This window comes from Sciurus vulgaris, assembly GCF_902686455.1.
Source record: "Sciurus vulgaris genome assembly, chromosome: 14".
Taxonomy (NCBI): domain Eukaryota; kingdom Metazoa; phylum Chordata; class Mammalia; order Rodentia; family Sciuridae; genus Sciurus; species Sciurus vulgaris.
The window spans coordinates 84239622-84262768 of record NC_136475.1 but is presented as its reverse complement, the minus strand read 5'-3'; positions in this window follow the sequence as shown (position 1 = coordinate 84262768).

Genomic DNA, 23147 nt, shown 5'->3' with positions numbered 1-23147 from the left:
TATGGCTACCTACTGCCCTTGTTTCTCCATGACTGAAGGCTTTCCCCAGGACCCAAGAAACAGACACAGTCCAGAGGAGCAGCTTCCCTCTGAGCCAATGGTGAGCCCAGGTGAGTGAGTACCTAGGATCCACAGGCAGATGGGAATCTGCTCCTCCCTTTGGCAGGATGCCAAACAGGCCCTAGTAGTTCCGAGGACAGCATTCTGGGGTACCATGACCTCTTCATTGGAAGGAGCTCTGATCCTGACTCTACCCAGACCAAACCTGGGCTCTGCAGAAACTTGTTGGGATGGATACCTGGAGCAAACACCTATCCCAGCAGCTGAAGAATGATGGGTAGTATTTGCTATTTTTGAATCAGCCTCCTCAGGAGACCCTTGCCTGGCAGAGGTGATCATAACTCCAAGGCAGTGGGTGCATTTCTGCTCTGTGACTGACCCCTCAACCCCCAGGCAGCCTGAAAGAGTGGAGGAGGCTCTCAGGAAGCTTTTCTGTTCCCAGAGGGCGAGGCAGGCACAGCAGCCTGCAGACCCTCCTAGCTGAGGAGAGTCAGTGCTCAGGGTATGTTGACTGAGCCAAGTGAAACGCAAAGAAAGCTCTTCTCTCCAGCTCCCACCAGCCCTCATGTTTACGAGACTTTTCCTCAAAGACCACGTCCCTGTGTCTTTCTTGTTCCCAAGCCCGCAAGAGCAAGCGTCACCGCTTTCGTGTGACACTGCACAACCTGCAGCCCTCATGTACCCCTGCCCTACCTCCATGACCCCTTCCCTCTGCTGCCGTAGCCACCCAGACCCGTCTGCATCACTCCCTCCGTCTCCACCACCTGCCTGGTTTTCACTGAAGTTGTCTCCTAGTGTGATCGCCCCCTCCCTCAGAAGGCACTCATAATACTAAACAAACCGGTTCAATGTGATGGTCAATAAATATTTTGGCTTAGAGAAGGTTCTCCTTGTGTCTGTTCGGTTTGTTAAGGAGATGAGTGCTGTTCATCTCTCCCCGGGTGTGATGGGACAGTTCATGGCCATAAAAACCTACGGCTCCCGGAGCTCCATTTTAGCCTGTGCTGAGAGCTTCCCTTCTCCTCTTCCCTCTGTTTTCCACCCTCTACCCTGCCTTTAGGCAGGACCCAAGAGGAGCTGGTTCTGAGAACAGGAGCCAGTCTTTTACCTAAATGTCTATGGGCTGTAATGTCTCCCACATGCTGGTTGCTAGAGACAGGACCCCTTCTAGAAGTTGGAAGAGAGGAGGATGAGAAGAGGGGACCAATCAAGGAGCAGTGACTTGCATCTTGTGCCTTCCTGAACTTCGCCCACTGAGCAGCACTCAGCAGTCTGAAGAGAGAGAGAGTCTGTGTCCTATCTGCTCATCGCCAGTGCCCTGTCCCTCACTCCCCATCCAGCACACTGGCCCTGGGGCCATGGGCACATTGCTCTCCGTTAAGTGTCGCTTGGGAAAGGAAAGGCGGCAGCTTTCTCCCACCCACAGACCATGCACCGGGGCTCACTCTCCCGTGTTTATTCTTCTTTCTGACTCAAGTTTTTTAAAAAAAATCAATTTTAAAATACCAATTAAAACTCCCTTCTCCCAGTGCATATTTGGTTACAGTAGTCTACCTCAGAGTCCCCTCCTTCCAGATGTGTAATTGTCCTGAAAGCAGAGTTGTCCAGAAGTGAAATATTAAACAATTCAAACTTAAAATGTTCCAGAGGTAGAGCAGAGAGAGCTCAGTATGTGTAAGCAACACTCTATGTAGAACCAGGAAAGACACATACCCACACACCCATGCGAGCGCGCGCGCACACACACACACACACACACACACAGAGTGCACTTTTGTGACTGCTAAAACTATAACATCTGGAATGCCATTCTGGAAAACTTCCAGATGTTTTCCATGAGGAACACTTTGTAAAAATTGTTAGCCTTCTAGGCATTTGTGAATTTTGTAAGGAGAGTACACTCCCAGGCCCACATAGGAGCAAATATAGGATTATAAAGTGCTAAATGCTTTTCACAACTGTATAAGCAATAATGCGCTTTGGGTAAATATTCAGGGAAAATTATTTTTACAGACTAAGTGAATGGATATGTTCCAATCTGCAATTAGATTTGTATTTCAGAGAAATCAAGAAATGCAGGACAGCTCATCTTAAGGCAGCTTGCCTGGGAGCCCAAGCCCCTAACCTGGGAAATGTCACACATCCTGGTCATTAATGTCCCCGTTTGTAGTCCTTCCAATGTTGGAAGAGGCTAACATGGTTTCATAGCTTGTTACACTTATCTTCCTTCCCGAGGACTTTTATATTGCATTTTATAAATCCGGCTTCAATTTATATGTAAGTCTCATAATCATTAGCATTATGTTAAAGAAAGAGAAAAAAAAGAAAGGGAAAAGCAAGAAAGCTTGGGAAAGGGGGAAAAAACACTCCAGCAACAATGCTTGGGAAACCCTTGGAAGAATTGTTAGTTTTTAAAATGCATAATATATAAACATCTTAAAGGAATATCCAGGGTTTCTTTTGAAATCAGAAATTATGTGAAGCAAGGAAAGAATCATAAAAGCTTATTGATTTCCCGAACCCACTGAGTAGAAGTATTTTTAAACCATGATTCACATAAGGGATACATTTGACACATCAAGAGAAACTAGAAACCAGACTCCGTGCGGCCACATCAGATACTGCTTCGAGCCCAGTTTGTTTACCATTACAGAGTGAAAAGAAATTTGCTTTTCCTCCCCTGCTCCCTCTCCCTGGAGAATGGCGAATTTTATTGATTCTGTCCTTCTTTAGAAAGCAGTTGAAGTTCAAGTGGGTCACAAAAAACTCATCAGCAGTCTTTGCCTGCCTTTTCATTCTGAATATCACTCACCTAGCTCTCCTACCTGGAGCGTGGCCCAAATCCAGGGAGACTCCTAGCATTTAAAGCATTTTTGCTTTGAGGTAACCTATGGCTTGCCACTTCCTTAAAAGATCTTCAACTGAGATCTGCAGGATACTCCCAGGAAAGAGCTGGAAGGCAAAGCAATTGGTAAAAAGGTAGGTGTCCCTCCTGGAGGCTCTCACTGTGGCCTCAGAAGAGACAGGCGTGGAGACTGCCCAAGGGCTGGGGAACCTCCGCCAGACCACAGACCTCCTGGTAGGTGTCCCTTCCTTGTGTCCTCCTCCATCTTCATTCACCACCCTTCACCCTCATGGAGTTTCCACTATGAATAAAAGCAAGTCCGTAGCAAAACCATTGCACAACCAGGATTGGCAATAAAATAAAATACGTGGCTCTCTCATTTTCTTATTCTTCAGAGTCCTGGTGAGTCAGCCCTGGGATCTCTGTGTCTGACTCGGACTCACTGCTATCAATGGCCATCAAAACTCAAAGGAGAAAGAAACACAGAAGCTCCCATCTTACCGTGTTTAGCACAGGTTACTCTAAGCTCTTGGTTACTGATACATTTTTTGAAAAGAAGAAGAAAAGAAAAGAAAGAAAGCTAAGACTATTCCAGTTCTACCCCAAGGCTGCTTCAAAGACAAAGGGAAAGAAATGAGAAATGGGAAAATGCCCAAAGAATCAGAAAATATCACAGGGTCAACCCACCTAGTGTAAATCAGTGCACACAGTTGGAGAGGGTCGCATAGAAACCTCACGCTCAGGTTTAATTTGCCCATCCTGAAGTATTTTTCCTAGTAGTGCCAAATGCCATAATGCTCTCTGTCAGTGATTTGAAATTATTCTATAAGCTACATATCGGGTACACTATTGTTAATGAAATGCACACAAGATGATGAACAACTTCCTTTTCCTGCTGGAGCCCCAGCTGCAACCAGTGCCTGGATCCTTCGTGCTGTAAATCAGCCCTTTGTACTCCAGGAGGATTCAATGAGCTGCAGGTGTGGGCTTGTGGAAGGCCGCCTGGGATTAGGTAGCAGCATTTGATATGAGATCCCAAACAGCACTGGCAATCTACACGCCACATGCGGCCACAGGCTTTGGAGAGAGCAAAGGAAAAACGCTGATGAAATGTGGCACGGGACCATGGAATGCAATGTCAAACTTTCACATCTGCAGGAAAAGAAAGAGAGTTCCTAATTTTACAGTGATGATGTCATTGAGATTTCATGACAGTGGAAATGATGGGCCAAGGTTTGCAAACTTAACCACTTAGGAGTTTGCTAACCAAAGGCTGAACTTTTGAAGGGACAGTGTGGGTTGAGAAGGGATGCGATTTGCCTTCCTGCCCTGAGGCGTTGGCATTATCGTGTGCACGCTCATGTACACACTCATTTGCACATAGGCTTTGGAAAGAGAAAAGGAAACTGGGTCTGAGAGGTTATGCTTGACACAGACATATAAAGCTGATTCTTTGCATGCCAAATGTGTCCTTAGAAATATACTGTCTCTGTGTAATTCAGCATAAAACACTGCTAACTGTCCTTAACAACAATATATTTTTAAAAGATTGATTTCAGACACTCTAAAAATTCACCAGCCAAGAACAACTATCATAGTTCACTTTCTCCCCAATGTGAACCACTGAAAAGGGCTTCTTTTTAAATAATTTTTTTTTCTTATTTTGGGGCTGAAGAGACATAAAAACAAGTCTGGTTTTGTGATTAGCATATGAATAAAATATATTGAAGAAAACACATCTTTAATTTTTTAAGAGTCTGTTTTTCATTAGCTTATCTTGATAGTTTAAGTTAATCATTATTTTCAACCATATATGATTTAGATATTATGTCATTAATTCATGTACAGTCCATCTGAGTAATGATTGTGGTTTTCTACTTTACAAATTCATCTACTTCACCAAGAAACCAAGAGAGTCAAATTCCATGCAACATCTGGTTTCCATTGAATGTAATTGCCATTTGCAGAGTTATAATCATGTGTTATTGTAAGGACCACAGTGTCAATCACTCTCCTAATGGGGAAAATTCAATGCCTAAATACCTGGGAGAACAAGAAGCTGACTTAAACAGGTGCATTCAGACACTGGGTTTTAAGTAGAATTCTAGACTACCCATTTAAATAAATCATTTTAAGGAGAAACAATATTCTTTCCATCTCCTGTAGCGAGGGAAAGCATAAAACTTGGGGCTTCAATCTCCCATGCTCACTTCCAGTACTATATCATGTTTAATCTCTTAAAAAATGTACAAATATGCCCATATCATACTGATTCCTTATGTTCCATACACTGCTGGGAACTCCCAAAGGCCGGGCAGGATTTTTGAAGACTTTCTGGGGAAGGGGCCCTTCTCTGATTCTTCCTGCCTTACATGAAGTTATTCATCTTTCAAAATAGGCCTAGCTTGATGTAAAGAAGATATTAAACTGCTCAAAACAACCAGGGTCATAATAGTCCTTTCTAGCCCATGGGGTTTTGTGGGGATAATCACATAAGAGGTTGACGAGATCACGAAGCACTGTGTTTTAGTGTGCAATATGTAAGCACTTTATGGCAAAAGTGAACCACATTTCCCTGACCTCAATTCCCATTGTGTTTACAAGCCGAGCCTTGTTTGAACTAGTAAATGTTTGGTTATTCATTCAGAAAACATTTCCTAAGGCAAAAATAACATGCCAAGAATTGTGCTGGACATGTCAGGACGCAAAAATGGATAAGACGCAATCCAGAGGGGAGTGAGCACGTGAACAGGTACTTGCACCACAAACCATGCAGTCCGAGTAAGTCCAAATACAGAAGCGGCAGAAATGGCCCTTTTTATGCAGCCTGATTGAGGACCAGTGGTGAGTCGAAGAGGACTTTCTGTAGGAGGTGGCTTCAGATGGATGGAAATGGCAGCCTTTTTACAAGTAACCGGTGAAAGCATAAACTCCTTTCATCTTAGTTTCTGCTAAGGAAACGTTTATGGAAGTAAATGTCGTGATTTAATAGAAATACTGCAGAAGGGCCATTTGCTGTTCCTTTCAATTCATTCGTCATCTATTTTGCATTCAGGACCTATACCATTCTTTCCATTGCACTGTCTTCCTTCCCATCTATGAGGGCCTTAGGGAGAGTACCTAGAGGTGGGTGAGAAGAGATTAGCAATTCCTCAGAGGCAATTTCTATCATCTTCAGTATTATCATTACCAAGGAACGCTCTGCTATCCACGAAAGGTTTTCAAATACATTTTTGTCACAGTAAAGAAGAATGTTTGTCAAGTATTAGATTAGCCCTGTTGCACCTCAGATCTTTGAAGGTAGTGGTGAAGAAAAATCTAAAATTCAAGTCTTTGACCTACATTTCTAGGGCCGCTTGGCTTAAAACATGCACTCTCTTCCCTAGATGAGAAGGAAGGAGAGGAGAATCTACCAGATTGAATGAATGTACATTTTCATCTCTTGATTAGGAATGTGTATGGAGAAGACTTTTGTCCGGAAAGATTTCAAACAGGAGTTAACACGAAGCACCGTTTCTATTGGTGTGTCAATCATTTTGTGATCATATTGGCAACATATTTATTCTCACATTTCCCTTCTTTTCAAACAGCTGGTTGAGGGTCTCCATGTCCCCTATTACAGCTAGTGTTGGGAATGCTCAAGAATAGCAAGGGAGACAGGCTGGAGTGGAGAGGGGTGCTAAAAAACATGGATATTTGTAAGGAGCAATGTCAAAAAGCAAAAATAACCTTCAGTAGGAAGGTAAAGATCAAAGAGACAGTGCAAGCAAAGAGTTCTAGATCTGGACCTAGGGGTCTTCCCTTCCAATGTCAGCTGGGGGGTCTTCGAGACTTGCTAAGATCATGGTTTATTATCAAAACAGTAGGAATTGCAGCCTCTATCCTACCCAGTCCATACACTTGTTGAGAGAATCAATAGAAATGTCGAATACAAAGCTGTGCAAATTGTAAATTGTGAGCAAATACAGGGAAGCTATTATTATCCCTGACAAATTGAGAGGGGCTTCCCTTTCCACCCGAGATTGGTTTATAGTAATAACATCTGTCAGGTTGAGGCCCTACTGAAGACCATAAGACCCAGGTAGGCAGGAATCCAGTTTGTAAGTCCTCTGAAGTTCAGATGAAGGCTGCTCCTCAGAAAACTTCCTTTTCTGTATTTGTTTATTCTTTTCTAAAAGTGAGATAATGATTGAGGACTAGGGGGACTTTCAGGATCCTTCCAAGCAGAATCTATAGCTTCCCGAATGCCCAAGTATTTACTGTGACTCAGACAATTGTGTGTCCTGTGAGATGGAAAGCATGTGACTTCTACAGGAAGATTTCCCAGTATTGCTTTGGGAAATACAATGTCCCTCAGAAGGCAGTAACAGAGTTTCCCCTGACAAGAAGGGTTTCATCCTCAGAATCAGGGACTGGTCACCTCTCTTTGGTCCAAGGAACCAGTCAGTTCACTGGGAGAACACATGCTCCCCTGCAGGACCGCACACACAGTATACACACACAACAGCTTTTGACAACGGGTGAGTAGACAACAACGCAGATGATCAGAGGTAACTCAAGAGTACATGCTTCCAGGGAATTCCTCACTCATGAGGTTTTTAAGAGAACCAACCAAGGTAATAATACTGACCTCACTTGCAAAAAAGAGTTTCTTCTAGAATTAATTTTCAAGGCACCTGGGATCAGCTCCAGGTTCTACCAGTTATCAGCTGCGGGGCTTTAGGTATGTTTCATGATGTTTTGGGCCTCGATTTATACATCTCTGCAATGAAGAAATATTTGTTATCAAAATACTTCCTTTGATTCTTATAGTAATTGAATATGTTATTTAACAACATAGCATAGTAGATGGACACATGTATGCCACATATCTTATAAATAATCATTATTTTATTTACGATGTTGTATAATAAGAGCTGACAGTTACTGCAACGTGCCATGGGCACTGTTCAAACTCATCACAGGCTTTGACTCACTTATTTCTCACATCCAGCCAGTGCAGCCCCAGTATCCTCCAGTGTTATTTCAGCTCAGAGATTTGCAGCCAGTACTTAGACCAGGAAGTCTGACTCCAGAGCCTGTGCCCTGAGCTACCCTGTTCTCCTGTCTGTGGGAATATAGACAAGTGCAAAGCATTTTTAAACTCTTTATTTTGAAGACAATGGAGAGAATCAGATTAATAGAAAAGCTGCAATAGGGAGGGGTGGGGGGGGAGGGAAAAAATAACAGAATGAAACAACATTGCCCTATGTAAATTTATGATTACACAAATGGTATGCCTTGACTCCATGTACAAATAAAGAAACAACATGTATCCCATTTGTTTAAATAATTAAAAAAAGAAAAAAAAAGATAAGCTGCAATAATAGCATAAAGCATTCAAATGTATTTTTCACCTAGATCCCAAATGTTAACACTTTAACACATTTGCTTTATTATTCTCTCCTAAATACACACATGTATTTACATTTTTCTGAACCCTTTGAGAGCAAGTTGCAGACATGATGATACCCTTCTATGTCTTAATACCCCTGTATACTTCCTAAAACAAGAACGTTCTCTTATATAGCTACAGTGTAATGATTAAAATCAGAAATTAACATTGATCCAGTTCGTTATCCAGTCTGCAGGTCACATCCCCACTTTGCTATTACCTCACTAGATCCTTTGTAGCAAAATCTGGTGGGGTTCTTTTTTATGTGTTAATTTTCTTTTCTGGATTCGATCCAGGACCACCCATCACGTGATCTTGACATTTTTTAACACAACTGAGCTTGGGCTTCTCTGGTGTTTCCTCAGGCACAGAGTGTGCGTTTCTGGCCAGCATTCTACAGAAGTGATGATGTATCCTTCTCTGAGCATCAGATCAGGAAGCATAGGATATGCCTGGTGGTGCAAAGACACATATTTTTAAATCCCATTTTTTGTTCGTGATGGAACATGTCTTCCGGGCTGCCCAGGAAGCTCCCTACGGGTGAGGTGGGGCGCGAGTAACATCTCTGTCCTCTCCGGTGCCTGCCTCCTCCACAGTGCACTGCACGCTGGCTCAGTAGGAGCTTGCTCTCTTTTCTTCATTTCCACCAGATTCCTCCTGGTGACCCTTTCATGGCGGCATCAAGACAAAGCTTACCTGGTTCTTCCTTCCTTCATTCAACAACCAGAACTCCCACTCAATTTATGGAGCATACAGAGGAAAGGAAAGGACAGCCCTCCTGGCCTGCGAGGGAGGGCATTGCCTAAGCCATCCATGGAGCAGACAGACCACAAGACGCCCTTGTTTCCTCCATTAGCTGGATCTCTGTCCTGGAGAGCTTTTGTCCCTCTTCCATTCCCACCTTCCCACTTTATTTCCCCAAAATCATGATCCTGTATCTGTTTTTAGTTGAGTCTCAGAGGCTTCTAGTAAATAATGTTTCCTTCCTGATAACAAGCTTGCTTATTATTAGCAGTTCCCTAGAACCAGGACCTTAACTAAAGGAGTGTATCTCATGGGGAAGTCCAGGAGGGAGGAGAATTCTGGGGCAAAGGTGCCATTCAGGATGCCTACACACACACACACACACACACACACACACACACACACACACACACACACCCCCGAGTGAGGGACTCCTGCCCCTGACTCTCTGAACGTGACTTTGATAAAGAACTGAGACCACTGCTTACCAGTATAATGCAGAAGTCCCAAGGCAGACTCCACTCCTGCAGAGCTTAAAACACAGTTTAATAAGGAAGCAAGGGAGGAAATGTGATTGACACATTGCTTTTGTCACCAAAAATAACCGGTTTGTCTCTTTGACCCAATAGAAAACACAGAATCAAATCACCTTTTTATTTATTGAAATCCTGGCTCTGGGAGGTGCCGAGCTCAAGGTGATCCAGAGAGAAACCAAGGAAAGGCACCCCGCCCTAGTGCAGTTCATAACCCTTCCCCCATCTTCCCCAGTGAGCAAACACAGTGGGCACTTGGAAACCTGTCAACAGGTCATCACCTGCTAACATGCCCTGACCGCCTTTGACAAGTGCACGTGCTGCTGTCCAATCATGGCCAGTGATTAAACCAAAATGTCAACACAAAATGCTGCTTTCAAAGACCAGGGCAGATGCTGGGCCCCTGGCAGCAGTGTGGACAGATGGGAGACAGGAGGAACAGGGGTGAAGACCGGCAGTGGCTGGACTTCAGTGCCAGCATCACCGCTAACAAACTGAGGGACACTGGGCAAATGACTGGCCTGGGCTAGGTAAATCTCACCTGAAACATGAATCTCAAGACTACTTCACAGTATCTCTGTGAGGAAGAAATGAGATAATTCTCTGTAAAATGATTAGCTCCACTGCCAAGCAGTTAGGTCCTCAAGGACTGATGGCATTTGTAATATCTCCACCCTGCTGACACCAGGGGCTGAGAACAATATCTCTCCACCTCCACCCCAGGTGGTCCAGAGCTGCAGGACTAAGAGGCCTTAGCAGGCCATCCTCAGTGGACTGCACTGACCCTGTTTGGTGAATTTGTCACTTTTGTCATGTTACACAGTTGTCACTTTTTTAAAAAGTTTATATTTTGCCTCTTTTCCACTTATTTCTAAGTAACTTTATTTTCAATCATTAGAGTAGCATTTGACTTTTGAGTGTTGTTGATGTGTTTAATTTTGATCTAAACTTTAACTCTGATTCCATTTTTTATTTCTTTTTTGCCTTCAAGCGCATCAGTTTTACTTTTGTGTACTTTTTTCTAAATCTCTTTGCATTTATTTGTTTACTTCTCCTTTTCCTTTGCTTTGCCAAAATTGTGTTTTCAATTTTATCGTCAACTATTTTCACCATTTTCCTTTCTTCTCTTTGAATAACAAAGGGATTTTTGTGTACACCAATACTTGTTTTCTTACTTTTCTAAATGGTCAGGTATTCCTCCTCTCATTCAGCTGTGACTCTCTAAGCCTTGGCTTTCTAAAGTTTCTGTTTTTTATCATTTGTCTTGTGGTTTCATCTCCTTTAAGCATTTTTTTATTGTAAACAAATGGGATACATTTTTATTTTAGGATTGGCCTACAGCATCAGCTGTGGAGGCCACAGTTGTGGAATGACATGTTAGGGAGGATTGAATCCTTTGCCCCATCTGCCCTTCAAGAAGGCTGTCCCTCCAGAGCCCCTTAAGTAAATTCCCATCAATTTCTCAGTCAGTCCTAAAAATAAAAAAAAAAAAAAGAAAACACTAAGGAAAATGTGAAACCCTCAAGTTTAAATGCCTTCCTTGAGATAGCTGTGATTCTCAAGTGCATGCATTACACAGTTCATCCTTTCTGAGAAGGTCATGGCCTAGTCTGGGGTCATCCTAGCCCTAGGAAGTCCAGCAAGCCAGGTGAGCAGGGAGCTGCTGGATGGGCAGGAGGAGGGAGAAGCAAGTGGCTTTAAAATTGTTCCTGTCCTTCTGCCAGACCATGCAACCGAACCCCAGGGCTCATGCTGCTCTAGGAAAATCCCAGAACCACCCACCCCTGGAGGGAAGTACACTAGCCTGGGAGGAGATCACACTGGCCCACAGCCTGGAGTTCTTAAGTCTGTCTCCACCCACAAAGTTAGAAACCTCAATTCCAGTGTGGAGTGACATGAGGCAGAACAGGATGAGCCATGGTCTAGGTCACCTCTTTTAACATGGAAATGCTACAAGATCCATCCTTGTGGCCAAAGAATTAAAATAATCATTTTACTCTGAGCAATGGTCTTCCAATGCCCTTTCTCACTCCCTAGCTCCTGTTATCCTCATAGCTAAGCAATGAGGAATGAACTTTAAAGATCAATTAATGTACTTGAGAACAGGTTGTAAGTGGTTGGGCCAGAATTGAAAACCAGGTCTCCCTCCTCTTTCCCAGCACCATTTCGACAGCTCCAGGCCACCTCTTGATGTTACCCACAGCAAGAGCCTCCACACTGGTGGGAAGTGTGTATCTGCCTGCACGGCATGATTTCAGGAAACACAGTCCACCTGTGGATGGGGTCTTGAAATTATTTTCCATCTTAAAGAGAGACCAGGAGACACAATGACATAAATCCATTTTTCTGTAGATCAGAATTGACAAGGGCAAGAGAAAATGAAATGACTGGACACCTGAGTGATACGAAACTATCTTAAGGAGAATTAAGCCTGCAGATAGGGAAGCCAACCAATGTACCTCATTGCCCCAAAATGTCTCCCCACTAAGTTCTGCTCACCGCATCTGACTCTTGTTAATCATGGTGCTCCATCACGAGGTCACAGCGCTTGTGTTTCAGTGTTAAAATGTTGCTACAGAGGTCCTAATTTTCCAAACTTGGTCTTTAAACAATATATCTATGTCCAGTATGAAGGTCGAAACTTAGCCTCAGGGCCCCAGGTCACTGCACACATATAACAGTGATTGAAACATTTTGTGGAACAAACAAATTAACTTCCTGAATGAAAAATACAACCTTACCTACTACAGAAGAGGAAATCCCAAATGTAAAATTTATCTCTAATAGTCTATCAGGAAAAAAAAAAAATCCTGAACTCAATACCCCTTCGCCTATTGAATAACACTAATCCTGGGCAATCACTCTTCCAAACCCCGCTTGTCTCTAGTTTGACTCGAGCTTATTAAAACTAACCCATTTTTCTTCTACGAAAGATGCAATCAGTAGTAAGGAAACTAGAACTTTGGTGATCCTGCTAATCAATCTATGCTCCACAAATGAAAACACTCCCCAATTGGTAATTAGTTTCTAACCATGTAGTAATTAAATATTTCACTCTGAATTCCCTCTGCTCTGCATCCGGAGCTTTATAAAGGTTGCATTTTCCAAACTCCCATGTACAATCTTGTTTTATTTATGGCCAGGCCTTTACCAACTTTCTAAAACTCTGTCTAAACAGCACAAAGGCAACAGAGAGACTTGACAATTGAGTGTTGAACTTGATTATTAACGTCAGGCAGGCCCTGTAAAGCAGAGACACCCGATCCATACTTGGCCCTGAGTTATCAAGAAAACATGATTACAGAGTTCAGGATAGTTTTAGGAGTCTGAGACATAAAAATAGAAGCCAAATTCTTTTGTATTAAACCTTGATGAGGTGCTTTGGGGAAATGAGTGATGAGCCTAAATTTTCTGAACAGATATCTGTCTCAGTTTGATCCTATGACGATGGCACCTCTCCTGGAGTCCCTATCATTACTGACATATAGCACTCGTATCTAATGGAGGAATGAAAAAGACCAATGTCATAGGGATTCCAAAATGCACTTTTAGTTGCCTGATCATGACAGAGTAAGACACGTTACTAAAACCTATTCCATAGCATTCATTCTAATAATTGGCTGTTGTAAACATGTATGCCTGAAGTTCAGGTCAAAAGGTTTTTTAAGAAATTATATGCATGGTCAATCATCAGCTAGTTATTATAAGGAGGCATAAATGGATCCAGAATGAGCAACTCTCAATCCTTGAAGGGCAGAGGCATTGGTTATATAAAATTCCCAGTATTGACTCAAAGTCACCCCCCATACCCATTTCCCTTTGGAAAACTGCCATTGGCAACAGGTAATCATGTTCATTTTTGAGGTCCCCATCACAGTTCAAATTCTTCAAGTTTTAATAGTTTTAAAATGGCAGTCACAATTTCCTGCCCCCAAAGAATTCCCAGGTCAGTAGGGAAGTGAGAGAAGAGGGAAGAACCACCCTAGTATACTTGCTCTTTCAGAAGTTCAGGGAGAACATAAGGAATATGCTTTCTCACAGAGAAAATCCCAATTAGTCAAACATAGAGGAGAATGGGATAGTAAACAGCACATCTCCATCAAGAATAAGATGGTACTTAGAGTCAGCAGTAAGGTTTTACGGGAAGAATTCTAAACTAGAAACCAGAAGACCTGGATTTTAAACCTGGCTCTAGCACCCAGTAGCTGTTAACCCTTGACAAATCCAAGAGCTCCCTGAGGGAATGATACATTCTTCCAACAGGGTGGTTGGTTGGTGTTCCCTCTGGTCTCTCCCATACTTATAAACTGTATTTTCAGGAAAGATTAGCCATTTCTGATGCTTATGAGTAATTTTTGACTGTGTTGCCCACTCAGATTCCATGTGAACCTGTCTTTGAAGTATAGAGACTTGGTATGTGTACTGCATTAGGGTTCTCCAGAGAAAGAGCCAATCAGATTTGAGGAGATTTATTATGAGCAAGTAATTGCTAGAATACAAAGGCTGGAATGTCCTACCTTCTGCCATCTGCAAGCTAGAGACCTAGGACAGTCAGGGGCAAAATTCAACCTGAGTCTGAAAATCTGAAAAACAGAGGTGTGAATCCCAGTCCAATGGCAGAAAAAGATGAGCTATCCCAGCTGAAGCAAGGAAGCAGAAAAAGGGGCAAATGTCTCCTTTCTCTGTCTTTTTGGTGTATTCAGGCCCTCAACAGATTGAGTAATGCCTGCCCATATTATAGAGGGCAATGTTCTTGACTGAGCCCACCGGTTCCAATGCTCATCTCATACAGAAACACTCCCACAAACACACAAGGAAATGTTTAACCAGATAGCTGGGCATCTTCTGACCACTCAAGTTGATTTGTAAAATTCCCTGTCACAGGTCCCTTAACATATCAGACACAGTTTCTTCATCTGCAAATAGGTGAAGAGGTCCATTAGATGTTCTTAGGATCAGAAAGAGAAAGTATGTGCAAGCACTTGATAAATAATAAAGACCAACAACAAATACATGCCTGTGTTTTTATCCATCTTATCAAATATAATTGTCAGAAAAACCACTGTTCACTTCTGTCCAGTAGAGTGACCTGTCATGACCTGTCCAGCCAGCAGAGCTTAGTGTTAATGGTAAGAAACTGGATATATCCCAAGACCTGATCTGAGATGATCTTGTGGGTTACCTGAAGTTAAGTATGCTCTCTAAATGATGCTGAGAACACAAGATCGTGATGTCTTTCTTTGTATCTTCCTGTCATGTATAATTAAAAAGGATCAATAAAAATCGTCTTATCCTAAGTCAACATGATAAAGATTCGAGCCTCCTTTGTCTTCTTTTTTGATGCAGAGTCCCTGGTCTAATTTCTAAATCCTTGATCCATTTTGAGTTGAGTTTTGTGCAGGGTGAGAGACAGAGGTTTGGTTTCATTTTACTGCATATGGATTTCCAGATTTCCCAGGACCATTTATTGAACAGGCTATCTTTTCTCCATTATATGTTTTTGACTTCTTTGTCTAGTATTAGGTAACTGTATTTATGTGGGTTCGTCTCTGTGTCTTCAATTCTGTACCATTGGTCAACCTGTCTATTTTGGTGCCAATACCATGCCATTTTTGTTACTATTGCTCTGTAGTATAGTTTAAGGTCTGATATTGTGATACCTCCTACTTCACTTTTCCTGCTCAGTGTTGTTTTGACTATTTGAGATCTCTTATTCTTCCAGATGAAGTTCATGATTGCTTTCTCTATTTCTATGAGGAATGTCATTGGGATTTTCATTGGAATTGCATTGAATCTGTATAGCGCCTTTGGTAGAAGGGTCATTTTGACAATATTAATTCTGCCTATCCAAGAACATGGGAGATCTTTCTATCTTCTAAGGTTTTCTTCAGTTTCTTTCTTTAATGTTCTGTAGTTTTCATTGTAGAGGTCTTTCACCTCTTTTGTTAGATTGATTCCCGAGTATTTTTTTTTTTTGAGTCTATTGTGAATGGAGTGGTTTTCCTAATTTCTCTTTCAGAGGATTCATCACTTATGAATAGAAATGCATTAGACTTATGAATATTGATTCTATATCCTGCTATTTTGCTGAATTGTAAAAAAAACTATATGAATTTAAATTTTTTAGTCCAACACCTCTGCACTTAATGATAAAAGAAGAATCATGCTCTATGGATATCCACTGGGGAAGAAGTTCAGAAAAGAGGTGTAACCTGTCTCCTCCTGCGGGGGGGCGGGGAGTGGAGATTTTTCCAGGATTTAATTTTTTAAAAACAACCCATGATGGAAAAATTTTTATTGTATAATTTTGAGTTCTCTGAACATTTTATTTAAGCTCTTGAATTATATCAAACTTTCTTGAAATCTGTGCTTTGTTTTGTACCAGCGATAATCACTTTCCCTACAGACTTCAGCTCTGTTACTGAAAATGCCCTGAACCCCCTAAACAGAAAGAAACAGTTTTGCCCTCTGAGTAGTAAGGTGTCTTAACCTCATGGGTGAAAAATATATTAATGAGAGCAGCAGTATTTGTAGCAGAAGCAGAAATAGCAGCTGCCATTTGTTAAATGAATACGTACGAGTTCCCGGGCACTGTATGAAGCTCCGTGCATAAAGCATTTCATTTAATCCTCACAACTCCATAAGACAGTCTCCTTTCACAGATGAGGCATCAAGACGTAGATATGCTAAAATTCCCAAAGTCTGATTTCTGGTGTGGTTTCATAATAAGTTAGTATGTGTTTGTAGATTTTTAAAATAAGTAGTTACTTCTAACACCAAATAATATTGAACATAATTTAATTAAACCAATTCATTAAGGGATACATTATACCTTCTATATATCAGTTTTTTCAAGGTTTTTCTTACAGATGAGTAAGAATAATATGTATATTTTTGAAATGATCTTGGAATTTTAGGTGTTAAATTAAATAAATTTAATGTTTGACTATTCCCATTTTGCTACTAGTTGCCCAATTTTTCAGTAGTTCTATGCAACTTATTTTAACAATGTCGATGACTTTCTGGAGCTATAAAATTCCTTAACATTTCATATTTAAATAAATTTATTTAATTTTATAGGTATCTATTTTCTCACCATTAAGGGTCACTCTGATTTAAGCCAGAAATCAGAAAATTCATACAATAAGTAGAAGATTCCAAAGATGTCACTAATTTGGCAAAACAATGAGGAACATCTTCAGTTAAATTTGTCTCCCAAATTCATCACTTTCTCAGCTTAAATGTCTCCTTTGCTTAGAAAAGATATTAAATGGAACAATAATAACAATAAAAAAGTATGCTAGTTAACAGTTCAAAAATAAATTTGAACATGCTATGTATCTAAAAGTAAAATCATACATACACACACACACATACACACACACATATACACACAATACACCATGATGTTTTGAAGGATGAAATCTGTTTCATGAACTTGGCCATAGCAATATCATCTCCACTTAAGAATTTAGTTATAAGGTCAATTAATATCTAGATATGAAATAGCTCGTGCAGTGGTAGAACTGGCCTTTTTATTAGCCTGAAATAAAGATTAACAGTGTTGTGTTAAGAGCCAAAAGAAATAGGAAAGATTCTGCTTTTGAATGACACTGTGAGTAGACATGTCTAATGACTCAGACGCTAATCCAGGATCATTAAACTAACTTTACACTCATGAGTCTTCAAATAGTACACTCTGCTCAATTGGGAACACAAGTTAATACCACTGAGGAAGAAATAGTTGGGAAATCACTATTTGTCCTGCAAAAGAAAAGTACCAACCTACGGAAAGTAAAATAAATGTTCAAGGTGTTAAAGTCAGTGCTTTGTAAGTTGGTAGCGAAAACCGTGGTAAGGAAACTTGACGTGGATTTGTGGCCTGAAGTAGGTCGCTGCTGTGGTGGAAAAATACAACAGCTGCACTTGGTGGCATGCAGCTCTATCCTCTAGAAGCACCTGAATTCCACACTCAATTGTGTTATCAGGATGGTGATCCTAATAAAATCCATGCACTTCAGAAATTGGATCAGCATATAACTATGTTGTTTTAAATAAAATTATCTTGGCCATTCAAAGGAAGATTTATGAAGAAGTTATGAGCTGGTAAAGGAAGAAAAATTGGGGGGAGAGGGAGAGGAATAAGCCCCACTTGGCAGATGTGCTTAAAGATAATGATCAGCTTGATGGAACACATTAACTGATACCTTGAAAGCACTTCATCTAAAATTGCAAAGTCCCATGAAAATTCACTGAAGTGAACTCATAGTGAGAAAAGCTTAATATTATAAAGGCTTCATAATTCCAAACTTCTTTAGTGTCCACTCTAAAAGAATTCCCAACAAATGTCTTGTCCAGTTTTGAACAAAGATGGCCTCACATTTAATAAATGGCTATACAAGTATATAAAAGGGATCTTAAATTGATTGACTCTTTCAGCCATCATTCAGTTCCATGAGTATTTTCTAAACCCCGACAGTGTAACACTGTGTGAGGTGCTCATATCTGCACTAAATGCTAATAACACCTAGATGTGAATGAACACTTGAATTTCACTGTGTTTAGAAAGTCAGAAGGTGGGGGTTCGAATCCGAGCTCCACCACATATTAGTGATGTGACTTGGACAAGTTGCTTAACTATGCTGCAGTCTCCTCATCTGTAAAGGTGAACAAAAATTATCCCTACCTCATATAGTGGTTAGGAGAGTTAAATGAGACAGGGCTTGATTTGTGTAAGTACTTATAAGTGCTCAAAAAATATTGTAATCCCCTCTTTCTCCCAGGCTAATCGTTTAGCTTTCAGTTATTGGATCATGAATTAACAAAAGTCAAAGATCCCAACCACCTACTTGCAGGGACTGGTCTCCTAATAACCATAGCCCGAGGTTACAGAGCTTGCCTTCCCTGTAACAACGTAACCCTGGAAGGACCCAGGAGCCCAGCCAGGAAATCCATCTGCCTAGAGGCACTGAGGAACACAGCATCTCTTGGCTATTTATGACAACATGGCACCTACAATTTAAAATCCCAGGAGAGGGGTACGCCTGGATTCAGGGATGCACCCCAAAGCACTCCACGGGATGGTCACAGCAAAGAAAACAGTGCCACACAGGGCCAGCCCTTGAGAGAATAGCTCTCTTTATTCTCTAACACAATGAATTTCTAATATGATGGACAGATTAATATTATTAACTTTGGCAAATCCACAGCCCTCCAACCCCTTGAGGGTAGAGAAGGGACTTGTTGATTTGGAGCGTCTCCAAAAATAATTTCACGCGAGAAATATTTCTCTTGGATGGTCCCTACAGAGGAAGTAAGCTAAATTAGAAACGGTAACCTGGAGGGATCACGTAACGGCACGGGTGCTCTAGTTGGTTAAAAGGTGAACATGCCATGTCCCCAAACGTGGACTTGTTCAGGAGAACAGAGTAATGAAATTTCCAAATTTTGATTGTAGAGAAACTACAAGTAAAGGAGGATCAAAAGGCAGCCACAGCCCACATGGACCGTCATGAAACAACACATAGGCCGCGAAAATCCCACCACCACCACTGGAGAGAGGGGTCTTTGAAGATGCTCTGTGTGAGTTAAAGAGAAGTGTCAAAGGAAGTGAGAAAGCACTCTGAGCTCCGTGGGATAAAATCTCAGGATTTTCCTGTAAGCCACACATGGAGGCCAGAGGCCAGACCTTGACCCACGGGCTGAGGAAATGCAGGCTCTGGACACTGCTAAGCAAAGTTGGAATTCGCTCTCCATCCTGCTCAGAAGCAGCTGTTCATCTTGAACAAACTCAAAAGGACCAGAGAGGTCAGGAAATCTTAGAAGCAAGAGATGGAAAGCATCCAAGCTGTCACCTTGTTTATCCTCCTGACAGTCGGCTTGCTCTGTCCAGTCCTCCTTCCAGCGTTTGATCTACCTCCTGGCTTGGAGTCCCCAGCATAGAGCCACAGCCCCCCTGGAGACTCACACTATTGGGAAGCAGTTCAGGATTTCTAGCCTATTTTCCCCTCTTTCAACACTACAGGTCTAGTTTGGTGAGGCCAGATGTTTTGTTGGAGATCTGGGATGGGGCCAAGGAAGGGAGGGTTAGGAACAGCCAGAGGGTTGTGCACATTTTCAACAGGGAGTGCTTGGACAGATTGCAGGGCAGAAAGATGGAAGACCATCCTTCCCCTGGGAAGCCCAGCCTGCCCCCACGGAGCAGGGCATCTGTTGCCTGCCGGGAGCTGGCTACCATGAATTCTGTGCAATTTCAGAGGTCTTTGAAAGTCCTCTCTGCCTGACACCTCTCCTCCTCTCTCTCCAAATACCACTCCTTTTTCCACATTCATGCCTTTGATAACTAACCTCCAGTGATAGCAAAAGCTTAAAAAGGGTGATAGAACTTGTCACTAGGGGAGGCATAATTGATATCAGCTTCTTTCCAAACCCAGTCCTTGACAGAAGTGCTCTGTAAACTTGTATGAAGGGATTACACCTGCCCCGATTATCATGATATGGCACGTTGCCAAGCACCCCACCCATAGTAGGTCTTCGATGAACATATGTCCATGTGTCCAGTTGAACGGAAGTAACGCTGGGAGTCAGTGGGAGCTGAAGGGCGGGAGAAGTCCTGCACAAATCAAGCTGTAGAAAGCAAAGAGACAACATGCAGCTGAGGCTTCTTAAAGAAATCTTTGTCAATTTCACATTTTCATTGTCCCCAGTGTCCTCCTGAAAGGTGTCCTTGTTTATCACTTGGAGTAAGACACATACATGCGACCACCTATGGATCCCTTGGATGTGGTACAGAACAAAATGAGCCCATCATCTGCCAGACAGGGTAATATCAGCCCAGGAGACTAATGGCTCTGCCACTTCTGAGACACACAACCTGCACAAGCCACTTAACTTCTCTGTGCCTCTGATTCCTCATCTATAAAATGGGTTCGCTGTACTAGCTTTACCCAAACATTACAACTCCAACTGCTCAGATCCATGCCAATAATACAATGTGAGAAATCAATTAAATGTTAGCCCTGCAATTTGCAGTCCCTTTCTCTCTCTTCTATCACCAAACCTACTTTTCTTCTCATGTTCTCTATTCCAGGAAGTAATACCATCTTGCTGTGGGTGTGAAGCTGGAAAATCCAGAGTCATCCTCGGCTCTTCCTGCTCCCTCTATTCTCAACCCCCGAGAGTCTCCCATCTTCTGAAGTCCACCTCAGTAAAACCTCTTCGCTTCACTGACTCTGTCGGGACAAGTCCCAAGGTTCTCTCACTGAATTACAGGGTAATAATATCCTCCCAGCTCCTGGTCTTTCTCCCTCCAACACATCTTCCCCAGTGCTTCTAGAGTGATCTTTCTAAACAGAAACAGATCATGTCATTCTTCACTGGAATCTGTCAGTACTTTCCATTCGCTCTTATTTCTCCTTCAAAACTCAGTGAAATTCAATGCCTAAGATATGGAAATAACTGAAGTGTCCATGGATGGATAAATGGATAAAGAAAATGGAATGCACACACACACACACACTTGCACACATGCACATACAAACACATATATTATTCAGTCCTAAAACAGAAGGAAATCCTGTCATTTGGGACAGCAGCGATAAACATGGAGGACATTGTGCTAAGGGAAATAAGCAGACACAGAACACAAATACTGCTTGATCTCACCTATACCTGGAATATAAAAATGTCAAACTCACAGAAACAGAGAGTAGAATAGCAGTGGGGAAAATGATGTTGGCTAAGTGGTATGAACTTTGAATTAAAAGAGGAATACATTCTGGAGACCTAACATGACTTAATGATGGTGACTACATGTGATAATGTATACTTGAAATTTGCAAAGAGAAAAGGTCTAAGTATTCTCATCAGTCACACAAAAATGGTAACCATGGGTCGATGGGCATGTTAATTAGCTTGATGGTGGTTATCACTTCACAATGTAAACTTAGAGCTGTACACATTACTACACATACATGGTTTTATCCGTCAATGTCACCTCAGTACAGCTGGGGAAAACAGCTTAGTGAAAGCGTCATCATGGCCCCCAGGTGACTCACACTTCTCTTACTGATAATACACAGCTGGATTGTAGCACTTGGGACACTCTTCTGTCTTTACCACTAGGCTGTGAGCTCCTTAAGACCAGCACTGTCTTTCCTTTGATTCTCTAATGTGGAGAACAGGTGCTTATAGATACTTGTTAGAGGGACAGAATGGCAAATGAATGGCAAAGCAGGAGAGGGGGGAACCCTCGAATCATTCATCAGATGAAAAAGGAGAGAATCAAAACCAAGATTTCTCAACTGCCAAGAGAAGAAAGACCAAGTACCCTGTAGGGAATAAAAAACCACTCTGCAAAATCATCTCACATACGGGGACTTGGGAATATCGAGAAAAGACTCTCAAGGTTGGTTTCAAAATGGAAGCAAAACAGGGAAAGAGACTCAGACTATCATTATTAATTACTCTGTCACTTTAATTCATTGTATTCTAGCTCAGCCAAACTAATTAGGTCTTGTTTTGCAAACAAAATTTTCATGGCCTGCTACATGAAATTCTTCTCTAATAGGTAGCATCTGCTGCATTTATTTCATCCATTAATTTTGCAACCTTCTCCAAAATAAACATTAGGTTCTTGTGATGTGATTCAGACAATGGAGATGAGCTATGCACAGGCAGTGTGGATCCCAAGTCAGTCACTCTTCCCAAAGAGCCACGTGGATGATAGCAGACCAGCCCAGTCACCAGTAGGCTGGGACCACAGGAGGAGGAGCCCAGGCTCAGAGCTCTCCCATGTGCTGCAATCTGAGATGGACTCTGGTGGTAGGTGTGAGAGGCTGCAGCCTAGATGGAGGCGAGGAACCTGGAGGCTGGTCTGATCGGAGTAGCTTCATGAATGAGAAGGACCTGGCTAGAGCCCTGAAAAATGACAGTACAAGAACCAAAGGTGCAGAAGCATCCCAACAGCACCAAATGTACTGAGTTCCCACTACTGCCACCCCTGTATGATAAGGAAGTAGGTGTATAATGGCCAAACACCTAACTTGGCAAATTTCTCTGAGCACACGTGACACACTCAGGCCTGTGTTGACTAAGGGCTATTGAAGGTAGGCAGCATGTTCTTGACCTTGGTAAAGAGATAAGTTTCATATATAAAATGTCAGAAAATGGACTGCAGATCCTATGATGGGTCTCACCCAGTTTTATTGTCTCCTAGGTTTCCTGTAGAGTCTATAGACTCCATAACTTTCACCCATTTGTCCTATATCCAACCTCTTGGTCATTCTCATGATGACTGTAGGTGACTGATGCTCCTTCAGAGACCTGCCAGCTCCTATTTCTTATCCAAGTGACCAGCATTTTGCCTGGTAAAAGACTGTGAGAAGACTCCCTTTCCCTGTCTTCCACCTGCACAGCCATGACCTGCTCAGAGCCCCTAAAGTTAACCTGCTTTCCAGGAGTAGTGTCCCCTGCCCCTGCAGCTCCCTGGCTCACATCTACTTGGGTATTCAGACAGCTCTCTCTCAATCTC